The sequence below is a fragment of the Macaca nemestrina genome, chromosome 8, assembly GCF_043159975.1.
Source record: "Macaca nemestrina isolate mMacNem1 chromosome 8, mMacNem.hap1, whole genome shotgun sequence".
NCBI classification, from domain to species: Eukaryota; Metazoa; Chordata; class Mammalia; order Primates; family Cercopithecidae; genus Macaca; species Macaca nemestrina.
The window spans coordinates 39,224,016-39,239,776 of NC_092132.1; the positions used below are offsets into that span (position 1 = coordinate 39,224,016).

The following is a 15,761-nucleotide window of genomic DNA, read 5'->3' on the forward strand; positions in this document are numbered from 1 at the left end:
TTTAGGGAAGGATGTAAAAGTTTCAGTATACTAAAATATGTCAATCAGAAGTATTTTCTAACACCATCCCTTTATGTTCTTCTCAACTAAAACTATGTAATAATTTGAGTCTTCCTTCACAGGTTTCTTGGGATTCTGCTTAGTGAGCTTATTCTCCTTAAACTGTTTTAGAGATGTAATCAGAATTCAGTTAAAATGCCTTTACATCAACCCCTGTTTCAGAAGGTGAGGGGTAGGCAAAAAAAGATCTCTTACCGTTCAATTTTATGGATATGTTCCCAACACAGCGTCTCCTTCATCAACTATCTCTTTCTTTCATACTCAAGGTGATTAACAGAGATGTTAGCTCTGGTGAATTGTGTTATTTTTTTTAACTGTTTAACCATTTAATTAATTTTTGTGTGTGTGTTATTTTGTTTACCTTACAGTAAGTTCAGGGGTACAAATGCAGGTTTGTTATATGGGTAAACTTGTGTCATGGGGGTTTGTTATACAGATTATTTCATCACCCATGTATTAAGCCTAGTACCCAGTGGTTATTTTTCCTGATCCTCTCCCTCCTCCCACCCTCCTCCCTCTGATAGGCCCCAGTGTATGTTTGTCCCCCATGTGTTCTCATCATTTAGCTTCCATTTATAAGGGAGAACATGCAGTATCTGGTTTTCTGTTCCTGCATTAGTTTGCAAAGTATAATGGCCTCCATCTCCATCCATGTCTTCACTGGTGACTCCACGAGGCCCTTGTCCACTAGGCTTCTTCTTGTTAGTCCTCCATATAAGAGCACTATTCCTTCTGCTCCTTGGCTGTCAAACTTGTCATCACTTGCTTTAGTCAATGGAATGTGAGCATATGTGATGTATGCCATGTCTGAACAGAAATGTTATAAACAATTGTGAGATTCAGTCATTGTTCCCTTCCCTCTGCTATGAGAATGGCGTACTCCCACTATGGGCTTCTCCTTTAGCCTGGAACTTACGACAGAGAAGACACAGAGAGCAGAGACAGTGGACCTTCAGGCAACATTTAATATGAACAAGAAATAAACCTCGTTATGGTAAGTTACTGATATTTTGGGGCTGTTTGTTACTCTAGCATAACCTAGAGAAAATTGACCCTACAACAGCCAATGGCTCTTTTTCCCTTCTTACTTGACGCAGTGATACAGGACCTTCTATTCTTTGGTAGAGAGAAGACAAAATAGCTACATGTGAAAATTCTCAAGATACCATGCAAGATAGAAAGACTACAGAGCATCCTGTGCTTTTGTCTCATTTCCTTGTTATAAGTTATATAAATTCTTTCCTGGGGAAAACATGGATTAAGCCTTGCTGTATCATACCCTCTTAATGACAGCTTACGAATTCCATATGTTCAAAAAAATAAGACAAAGTCATGTGACAAATAGTTCAAATCTCTCTGAGTCTGATTAGGCAGGAATGACCAAGAGACCATAGCATATTTCACATCTCAATTTCTTCTTGTTGATTGTGAACAGACGGGAGCTATGCTATTTAAGGAAAAGTAGATTTTGGCATTTGGCCATTATCCAAAGCAAACTGAAAGAGGGGGCAGTATTCATCTGGCTCAGTAACAGAAGACAACTAAAAATAGGCACCCAGCCCAAAGCCAGCCAGGCTGTGAGTTGCTAGGCAAGAATGCTTTTTCCACAGCAGTCTAGGGTCCTCCATTCACAAGTTTTCCATTGGCTATAAATCTCTCTAAGATATTCATTTCATTGCTGTGTTTGATTAACATCCACCTCTATGGCCTCTTCATTTTATATTAATTTGAGATACAATTTAAGATAACTTACAAACTGAAGCCAGTCTGGTTTTTCTCAACCTGTTGAGACTAAGTGTTATACTCTTAGCTTTCAGAAGTTTCTGCCAAATGCTACTATTAATATTTCATTCTGAAAAGCAACCTTTTCCTCTAGCTACAAAAGTTACACTATAACCTTAAAGGTGTGGTCCTCTGAGTGTTACTGATATTAACATTAGATGCATTAATTGAGTTGCCATTTATTATTGAGCAATTGCTAGAATTGCTGTGTTTTTCTACAGACAGAGGAGTAGTTGAATATACAATATTAGTCTCTTAGAACAAGGCCATATTTCTCTGTCTATGCTGCATTGACCATGATTTGAGACTCCCAGCCAGAGAAGCAAAACAACTGAGAACTAGTGTATATATAAGCATAGTGCTGGTAAATGGGACAGGTTATGGGAAGAACAAAAATGAACTAGAACTCCTGAAACTCACAAGTGGCTATTATACCATTCTCAGCAGACCTCACTTCTTTATACATATTTGAAATGCTGTTGATAAAATTATACCTTAAAATTAAATAAACAGGCTGAATACAATGGCTTATGCCTGTAATCCCAGCACTCTGGGAAACCGAGGATTGCTTGAGTCGAGGAGTCCGAGACTAGTCTGGGCAACATATTGAGATCCCATCTCTGTTTTAATAAATTAAAAAAAATTAAAATGATACAAACAAACTACAAAAACATGATACAACATGGAAGAAACACACAAAATTAATATTGAACAAAGGAGGCCAGATACAAAAGAATACTGGGTGTATAATAGCATTTGTGAAGTTCAAAACCACATAAAAGTAATCTGTAGAAGTCTGATTGTCTTTGCAGAGAAAGGAGATGCTGGAAATTGGGATGAACATGAGGAAGCCTTCAGGGTTAGTAGTCATATTTTATTTCTTGACCCAAGTGGTAGTTACACAGATGTGTTCCATCCATGATGCTTCCTCAAAGTGTATACTTAAAATTTTTGCACTTTTCTACAGACATGTTACGCTTTAATAAAAAAGGGGAAAAATCATACTCCGTAACTAAAGGCACAACCTTGGGTGGCAATGTATTATTAGCTATGTAGCTATTATCGGTTCTTCTTTATATATGAACTTGTGAACTACATGTCATGATTTATTTTGAAACACTGCATTGTACTTCTGTAAGTCCATTAAACCATATTTTATTCTTTTGCTAGCTCTTTCTAAGCAATTAACAACCTCTGTCTCTTGAACATGGGCAAAGTCTGACCTACAATTAAATGTGGACTGACTCACACGTTTCAAAACACATTAAGGCAATGCTCATTGATTTCCATAATCTCATTGCCCCTGAAGCTAAGCCTACTTGTTCTTATGTGTTCCAGTCATAGAGAACATTTACGTCAATTTGACCTAGTTCTTTATTTCATGGAATTTTTAAAGATTAGATAGCTCCAGTGAAAACCAGGTAAATTTCATATCCCGAGATGATTTAGCTCCATGTAGATTTCTTTTCTTCTTCTTCTTATTTATTATTATTTTTTGAAACGGAGTCTTGCTCTGTTGCCCAGACAAGACTGGAGTACAATGGCATCATCTGGGCTCACTGCAACCTCTGCCTCCAGGGTTCAAACAATTCTTCTGCCTCAGCCTCCCAAGTAGCTGGGACTACAGGTGCGTGCCACCACACCCAGCTAATTTTTTGTATTTTTAGTAGAGAAAGGGTTTCACCGTGTTAGCCAGAATGGTCTTGTTCTCCTGACCTTGTGATTCGCCTGCCTTGGCCTCCCAAAGTGTTGGGATTACAGGCGTGAGTCACAGCGCCTGGTCCCATGTAGATTTCTTAACACAGTTCAGTTATCTGCTGGATACACTTCAGGATCTTTTTGTTTTTGTTTTTGTTTTTGAAACCTGCTTCTTTATCTTGGATTTTTAACATAACACACCGTATCTATATGCACTCTGAGCTCTTAAAACCTCTGAAACTTTAACTGCAAAAGGTGGTCCCAACAACGCAGAGATGCCATTAGCACAGATGATGATGCCGTAGGAATTTGCTAAATGTTCAATGCCAACCAAGTCTTCAGCCACTATGGCCATTAGAGAGAAATAACTGCTGGAAAACCCTATCAGTGCGCAGATGACCACCAGGCCAGCATAAGTGTGCACCAATAGCAGAATTAAAAATGCTGAGGAGGCCGGCTGCGGTGGCTCACACCTGTAATTCCAGCACTTTGGGAAGACGAGGCGGGCGGATCACAAGATCAGATCAAGACCATCCTGGCTAACATGGTGAAACCGCGTCTCTACTAAACATACAAAAACAAAATTAGCTGGATGAGGTGGCGGGCGCCTGTAGTCCCAGCTACTCAGGAGGCTGAGGTGGGAGAATGGCGTGAACACAGAGTCAGAGTTTACAGTGCGCTGAGATCGTGCCACTGCAAGGCAGCCTGGGCGACAGCACGAGACTCCGTCCCCCCCAAAAAAAAAAAAAAAAAAATCAAAAACAACAAAACAAAACAAAAATACTGAGGACAAGACTGAAGTTGGCCAACAGGAAGACATTCCAAACACTGATGCAAGGTAAGTCAGCTATGACGCCCAGGATCACTTTTCCAAAAATGTGAACTACTGCTATAATTGAAGTCAGAGGGAAAACGTCGCTTGCTCCAATAAGTTACACAAACTGACGATTTCTGGGAGATGAATAAAGGAGATGACAAAGCTGCTGTATGCAAACGAAGCCCAGAAAATAAAGGCTACAAACATTCGATTTGTAAACAGAGAGGCTGTCCCAAAATAGCCTGAGTACCAATCCTCAGAGTCCTTCTTGACTCTCATGGTGAGCCAGCTGACATTCTTCAGAACCGGAGAGAGCCCATGATCCGGCCTGATGGGGCACTCCTGGGCTTGCAGGTCACAGAGGGTCTCCTCGTTCCCAGACCCACCGTCCTTCTCTTCTGTTCTTCCCTGCTGTCCATTTGACATCATATATTCCGTGGAGTGCGCAGGCAGGATGCGCAGATCTTTCTCTCCTGGATCGTTTGGGTTTTTCCCAGAAGGAAGGGGCCTCATGAGGGTCCCACAAACACAGGTTTAAGGAAACCGTGCCTTGGATCAACATGGCATTCCTCCAGCCGTACTCTGCGCACAAGTACTTCAGTAGCACAGTCATTAGGAACATACCGAATCTGGTCCCCTTAGTGCTGAGGCCCTGGACCAGGGCGCGTCTCTTCTGGAAATACCTGCCCACAATGACCACCGCTGACAGGCCATCCCGCTGCCCAGGCCAGCTGCCGCGCCAAAAGTAATGAAGAGATAATGCACATTTGCAGCGTAGGCACTCAACACCCAGCCCAGGGAGTTGACGAGCCCTCCAATGATTGCAGTCCGGAGGCACCCACAGGTGTTAATGAACAAGCTGATGAAAGGGCTGCCCGAGGCTCGCTGGGCTGCGGACTCACTCGGCTCCACGCCCAGATCCTCAAACTTGCTTTTCTGCTTGGAGCCTCCTGAGCTGCTAGGTGTAGAGATTTGTTGCAATGTCGCCTATCATCCTGGAGATGCGGGTGCCTGCGGCTCAGCTCTCCAGCGGGCTCGGTGCGCTGGGTGAGGGGCTCCCGTGCTCTTCTGCCGCTCGCTGCCAGGCCAGGTGAGAGTTTGGTGGAGCTGAAAGTTGGACGCCTCACTCCAGGTGGTTTTAAAAAGGGAGCGTTTGGAGGCGCCCAAACCTAACCTGGGCTTCCTTCCAATCGGAGCAATTTCCAATCTTCCTGCTCGTTCATTCCTATACCGGCTAATTCTGGTTTGGCAGGAGGAAAAAAAAGTGCAGTCACCTCACATGCACACTCTTGTTGCCAGTTGAAGTTTATTGATTTGGCTGAGGTTCCCCTAAGGCACTGCATATTTATCACTGGAGGAAAGGTCCTGAAACTAAATCCAGAATGCAGGTGAGACTAGCAGTAGCCTCCATTTCTCTGAGATGGGAGAGAAGGGATGAAACAGACCCTCACTGCAATATTTTTGGCCAAAGAGGACTCAATGTAACTCAGTGTCCCTTATTTTTTTTCTCTCTCTCTTTTAGAGACAAGGGTTTCACTGTGTTGCCAGGCTGGTCTTGAACACTTGGGGTCAAGTGATCCTCTGGCCTTGGCCTTCCAAAGTGCTGGGATCACAAGCTGAGCCACTGTGCCTGGCCAGTCCCTCATTCTTGGTCCCACTCTGGGTTCCACCTCTCCCTGCTCTTTCTGCATGTTCATTGCCTACCTTCATGGGCACCAGGCACAACTTTCATCTCAATGCCTCCCTACCTCATTCCCAGCAGGGAACACAACACAATGCTTTACCTTGAACAATTTTCTGTATTATTGACGTGAATGCACGAGTTGATGAAGCCTGTGCTTCTTTACCCCTCCTGAAGGTTTTGTAGTGGTTCTCTACTGCTATTGTAATAAATCACCACAGTAATAGCAGAGGAAAACCACACAAATTCACTATTTTACAGTGCTGGAGGTTGGAAGTTTGAAATGGGTCATACTGGGCTAAGATCGTGGTGTTGGCACCTTCAAGGCTGTGTTCCTTCTTGTGGCTCTAGGAGAGAGCCACCAGTTTCTGCAGTCCACGCACATTCCTTGGCTGGTGGCTCTTACTCCATCTTCAAAGCCAGCACTGCTGTGTCATTCTGTCTTCTTTCCATACTCACATTGCCGTGTCTCCTCTCCCAGACTATTATTCTTAAAACATCTAGGTACTTCCCATTTATTATTTATTTACTTATTTTTGAGGCATTTTCTTACTCTGTTGCCCAGGCTGGAGTGCAGTAGTATGATCACAGCTCACTGCAACTCCTGCCTCCTGGGTTCAAGGGATCCTTCTACCTCAGCCTCCCAAGTAGCTGGGACCACAAGTGTACACTAACACACCTGGCTAATTTTTGTATTTTTGGTAGAGAGAGGGTTCACCATATTGGTCAGGCTGGTCTTGAATTCCTGACCTTGAATGATTTGCCTGCCTCGGCCTCCCAAAGTGCTGGGATTACAGGCATGAGCCACTGCGTCTGGCCCCATTTGTGATTTCAATTATATTAGACTGATTATTTACCTGACTTGAGATTATTTTAAGGTGGAATTCATTTTGAATTCACTATCACTCAGGGTACTAGCAAATTCTTACTAAATCTTATGTCTGTTAATAGAAACATTTAATTTATAGTTAGGCACAGTTGGACGAGATCTAGTATGCTTTATAATTCTCTCCTCATATTAGGCACCTTGAGGTTGACTTAGGTGCCATACACACCAATTAACATTAACATTTGTTTTTCCTCATAGATTCACTTACCCAGTAACTATAGCACTTCTATAAAGCTCAGTTTCCACCTATATATGCTGTGCAGGTATGTGATTAGACGTAATTCACATTAAAACTCATAGTTGGTTTCTGGCATGGGTGCTGAGTTTTCTTCATTTCTCCAGAAATCCTCATTAGTAGTTTCCAGATATGCTTTAAAGAGGAATGGGTTTTCTTTCCACGTCCTATAATTATTTGTAGCCAGGGAGATTTGGGTCAATTAAGTCATAATGACAGCCATGATCATAGTAGCTTATCACTATAAGGAACAGGATTGGGGATCCATATTAGAAAAGTTAACTTTTTGTCAAGTAAAATTTCTTAATATCCAGTAATTTGGAGGCATAAAATTATATTTTTCTTGGGCTCTAAAGCATTACTTCTTTTTGTATAATTAAGCTATTACATGTCTTCTGTATGGTGAAAGGAAATTTTCATTTTTACTTAATATTTTTGATGAATCGAAAGTCATGAGTCCTTGATTTAGTTTAATCAATAAGACATTTTATGTGTTTGATTATTGTTTTTAATGAAAGTTTTGTTTCAATTTCTATGAGTTTTTTTTTTTTTTTTGTATAAATGTACTAAATAAGTAAGCTTCACTTTTACTTTCTCCTCTTGGGCTTCAACAAAGAAATGTTTGAGTCTTATAGAATAGTACCTCCATGGTTATGACAAAATATACCTGGAGTTGGGGGAGAGGGGATTATAGATCACATTTATTTCCTTCACTTAATTTTTTTGTATTCCTTGGTCGTATCTGGTAGGAGGCAAGTGACAGAGATAGCATCATATAGGAAGGATCTATAAGACAGGCCACCAAAGAAAGGTTCTATTAATAGACTCAAACCTGCTAACATTTTAGAGTGGGGAGAATTTTAATCCATTCCATAGTCCCATTACATCCATTGCTTGAAGGTGAGAACAAATAGAAGTTTCATTTTATATATATTCAGATTATGAACCCATTCATAGACAATAGTAGTTGTGAAGTTTATTTCTTAAGCACATATATTGGGATCTGAGATTCTGTGTATTTGAACAACATTCTGCACAAGACTACACACTGTTGATACTGCCTTGCTGCCTTAACTAGAAAAGTGTTCCTATAACCTGAATGAGAATAATATATATGTACACATTTGTTTTTATGTGGAAGGCCTAATATGTCCCAGCAATGGACATACAAGTATTGTTATAGGTATGAAAAGATAATCTCACTCATAATGAGAGAAATGCATTACAGCCAATCTGAGATCCTATTTTTTAATATATAAGACTAGTGATATCAAAACTTTTAATAACATTACGTTAAAGATGGAGGGAATACAAATTCTTACTATGGAATGTAATTTGGCAATGGTTATCAAAATGACAGTGCATTTGTACTATGGCCCACATTTCCCTTTCTAGGAATTTATTTTACAGATGTACTTGCACTATGTAAAATGATGTATATAGAAGAATATTCATTGAAGCATTATAACTGTAATAACAAAAGACCAGGCCAGGTGCAGTGGCTCATGCCTGTAATCCCAACATTTTGGGAGGCCGAGGCCAGTGGATCACCTGAGGTCAAGAGTTTGAGACTCGCCTGGCTGACATGGTGAAACCTTGTCTCTACTGAAAATACCAAAACTAGCCAAGCGTGGTGGCAGGCGCCTGTAATCCCAGCTCCTTGGGGGGCTGAGGCAGGAGAATCACTTGAACCCAGGAGGCGGAGATTGCAGTCAGCCGAGATTGCACCATCGCACTCCTACCTGGGGGACAAGAGCGAGACTTCGTTTTAAAACAAACAAACAAACAAAAAGAAAACAAAAGCAACTTAAATATCAATCAATATGAAAGAAATTAAATATAGAAAAGTACATTCATACAGTAGCACCATGAGCAGTCATTTAAAAATAATAGAGACACTTTTTATGTATTGAATTGGAATGTTTTTTCAGATACATATGTTGTCAAAGCAAGGTGCTGAACAGTGTCTGTAATATACTACTATTTATGTAAAAAAGGTAAGAATAATGAGTGTTTGCTTGTATAACACAAGTATAGTGTTAAGCATAACAAATCTCTGGTGGAATATGTGAGAAACTGATAAGGGTGGTGTCCCTGAAGAAGAGTAAATGAGTGACTGGGGAACAAACAGGGATAGAAGGATGCATTTTCATTATCTGTTCTTTTATTTGTTTTGAATTTTAAAATGTATGAATAAATTACCTACTCAAAAATTAAACACAGGAAAATAAAGACAAGAATTTATTTTCCTGATCAGTGATCTCCTTCTGTTAATATTTAAAATATCATCCTCATATTAGACACTATTTCAGATCCGGAACAATTGCAGTTGGCACAAACTCATTTAACTTCCAACTGTCCACAGTGAATATGCAGGAACTGTCTTCATATTCAACTAGTTGGTGATTTAAGAGCTAGTAAGTTGGATGGATTACCCAGTTCCTCTCACTCTCAACCCCCATCTGTGATTTCAATCCCTTCTTCTCAGTCATGGTACAGTTTCCTATTTATAATTGTGGTGAGGTGGGGATAATTCCAGAAGTTTCTGTTTCATGTCCTATTATCAACCCTGCTTGGTATCTGCATTTCAAATTCAAGCCACAGCTCCTCCTTTCTGCCATGTTACTCTAAATACACACTACAGTGGAGGTAAATTTACCCCAGGGGCTATCTTTAGTCCTCTAACAACAAAAAATATATCACAATTCATAAACTGGATCCTTGCTTGTCCAACTCTGTTGTTGGTCCAAGAAGCCCTCCTTATGACCACGGAATTAGTGCTTCCTCTGAACCTACATCTGAAAGCCCCTAAGATGATTATATTTATATATTTTCCCCAAAATACCTGGGCTCAGGCATAGGACCATCTTTCTGGAAAGACCTGATATTGTATATGGAGAGAATATATATATTTATTCTTCTTCTTAGACTGGGCTATTTATCCTTCCCCTTAGACCAATGAGTCCAGAGAGGATAAATTGAAATTAGTTTTCCTTAGCATTACCCCTTAAAGTTGTAAAGGAGTACTAATACGTCAATTATTAAACCATTTTTCTCTTTGCTAGTTATACATACATGTGGTATAGAAGAATACATAATGTGAAGCTTTAATTCAGGCTCATGAAGCACATTTTTAACCCATACCAGGTACACAAGAATTCTGTGGATTTTCCCTTTATTTTAATATAGATAACGATACTTTCAAATTCTGCCCACTTAAAACCTTCCATAGACTTATTCCAATGGAACGAGAAGGAAGTATCCTATTCTTGCCTGACTGATTCCTTTAGCCAACATTATTTGTAAATCTCTGACAAGAGCTAGTTCACAAAAGCACAGTGCATTTGTTTCACGCACTGCTACTCCACGTCTGAGCTGTGCCTGTGTGTCGGCTGCTCAGTGGGTGGGTGGGGCAGGCAGCTTGGATATTGCTGTTCTTTTTTTTTTCTTTTTTAACTTTAAGTTCTGGGATACATGTGCAGAATGTGCAAGTTTGTTACATAGGTATACATGTGTCATGGTGGTTTGCTATACCTATCAACCTGTCATCTAGGTTTTAAGCCCCACATGCATTAGGTTTTTGTCCTACTGCTCTCCCTCCCCTTGCCCCCCACCCCCAGACAAGCCCTAGTATGTGATGTTCCCCTTCCTCTGTCCATGTGTTCTCATTGTTCAACTCCCACTTATGAGTGAGAACAGGCAGTGTTTGGTTTTCTGTTTCCGTGTTAGTTTGCTGAGAATGATGGTTTCCAGCTTCATCGGATATTGCTGTTCTTAATGCATGCAGTTGGCCCCTTGTTCTCAGAGACAAATGCATTTTCAAGTTTCCATTGGTTTTTTATTTTTCCTTATTAAACTCAGCTACTAGAGTTACAATTTCCCGTCTACTTGAGTTGTTTTACTTATATCAGAGTACTCTTTAGAAACCTTCCCTATTATCTTGTTGTTGGCCCTATTATTGAAGTTAATAATCCTGCAGCCTCAAAAATATCTTTCGCCTATGTGGACAGAGGGAGGAGAGGAACCTAGAGGAGATCTGCTTAGCTGCCCATGCATTCCCTTGGCCTATCACAGCACTCCTTTAAGGTAACTGCTGCCATTTAGTCATATTCCTTCACTGTCCATGAGTCTTTTTTCTCACTAAGTTTTCTGCTTACACCTTAGTGTTTATACTCTTTGTCCTTGACTATGGCTTGCCTTCCTGTTCAGTTTCAGCAAGTTTGACCTTGGCCATAATTAAATGAAAGACAAGTACACAGAAGGATGTGTCCTGATCCCACCAGTCTCTGAGGCATAAGCTGTGGTAGGAAAATTCTGAAAATCCATAAAGTTTTCAGTAGAATCATGTCAATTCTCTTTTTCTTTTTCTCTTTGTCACAGGCTGGAATGCTGTGGAATGGTCATGGCTCACTGCAGCCTTAACCTCCCAGACTCAAGTGATCCTCCCCCCTCAGCCTCCTGAGTAGTGAGTAGCTGAGATCACAGGTGCATGCCATCATGTCCTGCTAATTTTGTTGCTGTCGTTGAGACAGGGGTCTTACTATTTTGCCTAAGCTGGTCTCAAACTCCTGGGCTCAAGTGATCCTCCTGGCTTGGCCTCCCAAAGTGCTGGGATTACAGGCATGAGCCACTGTACCCAGCCAATCATGTACAGTTTCTTTCTTTCCCCAAATATGAGATTGAGGTCCCTGAGTTTGGGAATATTTTGAAATATATCTTTATCCCTAGCAGGGATAATCAGGTTGTCTTAGGTTAGAAAGTGTAATGTGTACAGTGGCCCAGCCTCTGAAATGACTCATTGGCTGTAATTTCCATAGTTTCCTGTGGGACTCTTCTCATGTTCAAGGTCTCATTGGGAAACTCTCATCCTCCATCATCCTTGTACTCATAAAAAAAGGCTTTTCCATTTGGACTAACAGTTCAACAATTTCATCCTTGGGTTAATTTAAAAATTTCAGTAACTACCACCTGGTCTCACAGATCTAATACATTTAGTTAGCTTATAATTTTCAGAATGCCTGAACATTTGCCAGTGTTTGCTCAAGTACATTCAACCTGTACACTTTGAAAGCCAATTTGGGAGTGTGAAAACTTTCAATAAGTTTCTCTTTAAAAATGTTGACAGATAATTTATTTGTTCTCTCTGCTATCTGTTCTTTTTCTTTAATATGCCCTGTGTATCATGATCATCAAAGTGATTGCTCTCTGTATTTAAAGAAATACTTTTCACATTAGGAACAAAGGCCTTGTAATCTTCATCTTTATATGCCATGCCTGCTATTTTCTTTTTCTTTCTTTTTTTTTTTTTTTTTTGGAGACAGAGTCTTGCTGTGTTGCCCAGGCTGGAGTGCAGTGGCATAATCTGACTCACTGTAACCTCCCCCTCCTAGGCTCAAGCAATCCTCCCACCTTAGCCTCCCAAGTACCTGGGACTCCAGAGGAGTGCCACTATACCTGGTAAATTTTGTATTTTTGCAGAGATAGGGTTTTGCCATGTGGCCTAGGCTGGTCTTGAACTTCTGGGCTCAAGCGATCCACCTGCCTCAGCCTCCTAAAGTTCTGGGATTATAGGCATGAGCCACTGTGCCCAGGCTACCTGCTACATTCTAATGTGCTAAAATTCTTTTTACTTTGCCTATATTGATACTTCTTGAAAAAATAAAAGGGAATATATTCAGGATAGTTCCTTTTAATTTTCCAGCTAAGGATACCAGGTTTTTCTTGTTTAAGTATCTAATAATCTTGATAGTATATTTAATCTCAAAGTTTTAATCAGCTATCTTGAGGAACTTTCTAGAATCTGTGTAGATTAATGGATTTTATATAGTTTCCATAAAAATATCCAAACTTTATTTCCTCATTCATTAAAAAATGCCTACTTATAGAAAAATATACTAATATAGTATAATGGATTTCAGCAAGACTTGTGACAAGATGTTTGATGGTATAAATACACTCAAATACAGCAGCATTGGGATAGGTGATTATATAAGCGGATAAGTTTGAGGAGTTGGAAAAAAAAATCCCTAAGTGCTTTGAACATAGCACACATGAAATAATTGAAGGATTGAGTCATCTTTAAGGAAGGCATCTGGAGTCAGGACACAGGGCTCTGCAACTGACATTGTACTAATCAAACAAGAGTTTGGGTAACTAATGTAATCTTGGGTCTCACAAATGGTAACATAAAAATAAAAAGAATCAGACCATGTTCTTATCATATCTGTGGAGTACCCTTCCTTCTGGATGCCAGTACATATTTTTTCTAATTTAAGAAGGACACTGTCAAAGCATAGTATGTTACGGTACACATTACTAAATGACAACTACTTTGAAAACAAGATGAAGTGGCCAAAATGGGAACATGGACAATAACTTCAAATATTTGTGTGATATTACATGACATAGGGATTTATCTAACTTAACTCTGGAAAAAAATACCTAGGGCCAATAATGAGAATTTAAGAGGCTGCCAGGTTCAGTTCCATATAAAAAGTGTTTTAAAGAGTATTCCAACAAAATAGTGATTTAGCTTTGTGAGATAGTAAGCTCCCTGCTATTAAAGCAGACACTGAATAAAGCTTGTCAGAAATTCCATCCAGTTGGAAGTTAAAATAAATTCATAATTTTCCCCTCCAAATTAAAGATAGCATGATTTTGATGCTTCCTTTTTGATTTATTCCATTTTCCACTACTAAGGAGGTAAGGCTGATGTGAAGTACTGCACTCACTTTCAAAATTCATTCACAGAAACTCCCCACACTTACCTGACACAGCAATACCAATCACAGAGGTGGCTGGGAGCTAATACTCCCTGGACTCTTGTCTTTAGAGGAAATGTTAATGAACATAGCACATCTGCAAGGACCTGAACCTGAACCTGTGAGAAGGCTGCTGGTTGCCTTCTTTCTTAATCAGCAGATGCAAACATCTACTGCTGGAGGGCCATGTTTTACAACTGATATTTCTAGGGAAGCTGAGGCAGACACTTCTGGTTTGCTGACCCATCTCTATTTCAACACTCTGCTCCCCTACTGCCCTCTGGGTTGTCATGAAATAGAAGCAGAGTCCTGCGCTAAGGTTCCGGGGAAAGCCTTTGCTTTCCTGATGCAGGCATTGCCACTTCCTCCTTCTAAAGGACTTAGTCATGAAAGCTGATGATGGAGCTGCAGCAGCTAATGTACAGCCAGGCTTCTTTAAGATGTCGTTTCTTCTCTCAAACTTTCCTGTGGCTATAGTAACATACATCTCTCCCCTTTCTCCTTTGGGCCTAGATGTGGTAGTGGCTCCCTGTGGTTGCACATTGTGGTTGACATTATTATATTTTCTTTTCATGTTGCACTGCCCCCAATAAGTTTCCTTTTTCCTAACTTCTATCCTTAAATATTGCTCCTTTTGAATATATCATCTGTTTCTTGTTGGGTCCCCAGTTGCTGCATTATTAAGTCTCTGTGCCTCAGTTTACTCATGTACATGAGGCTACTAATAGCCACATCAAAGAGATCCTGTGAAACATTAAATGAGATTAGCTCTGAAATACTGCACAATGTCTGGCACATAGTAAGTGTTGCATAAATATAGGACTATATAAATATTAATCAGCATAGTAAAGAGTACGTCAAGAGCATTCTTGCCATTTGTACATACTGGCAGAAACTATTTAAATATAAATATAGCCTAACGCGTAGGAGTAGAGAGAACATACAGTAATATTAATGGCTGTGAGTGTAAGAAGAAGCATTGCTTCTCTTAAGATTCTCACTCTCCCCTACCAAGTCCATCTATCTTTTTCTCCCTGGGTGTCTGCTCATTCAAGGATGAGTAATAGGTAATGCTTCACTAGCTGAAAGCAGTGCCACCTTCATTCATTTTATCACCAATTACCTGACTAAATGCAATTTAAAACACATAGCACTACCATTATATATATATATATATATATATGCCTTTTCTTGATTTTTGAAAAGCTGAATGAAATGTTTATTTGTTTGTACACATTTTAACATGAAGAAAATCCTTATGCACATTCTTGCCAATGTGTAAATTCTTCCCTTAGAATTTGTACATACATCTCTGTATCACTAATGAAATTGTTTCATAGTTAGTTGCTTTCCTATTGCTCTTCTCTGTGTAACTTTTAAACCCACATCACCTTGTAGATTGCCTTTCACACAGTAAGCACTCAATAAATGCTTGCTGAAAGAATGGCACATATAATAAGTCAGTAGGAACTCTTGGTTTTATTTAGGATCCAGAGTAAGACACAGATGGCTCGGCAGATGGCATGTGAGGTCATGCAGTGCCCTCCCAGGGAGCCTGAAATTATTCACCAAAAGCCATTGCGTCACCACTGTGACCAGCTTGAGCACTCCTGTGAATCTGAGCAGACACATTAGCTAGCAATAGAATGATTAATAAGGGAGAATTCTATATCAGACTCCCTGTTGAGAAAAGACAATATACAGAACTGAGAGAAATAATGGCCTGAGGACACCAGCATAGGTCAATGAGAGACATATCTTAAGTTGAACCATGATCAGGGTCAAGCACACAAGAAATGATGTAGCATTTTTTTCCTCTTAACTGAGATCTTTTGGAG

The 15,761-nt window shown here is 40.0% G+C and overlaps 1 pseudogene; it reads right to left on the reverse strand.

Moving 5' to 3' along the window:
* Positions 1-3,638: 3,638 nt before the first annotated feature.
* The window catches only part of LOC105476131 (monocarboxylate transporter 14-like), a 39,436-nt pseudogene continuing 27,313 nt past the window's right edge, over positions 3,639-15,761 (reverse strand).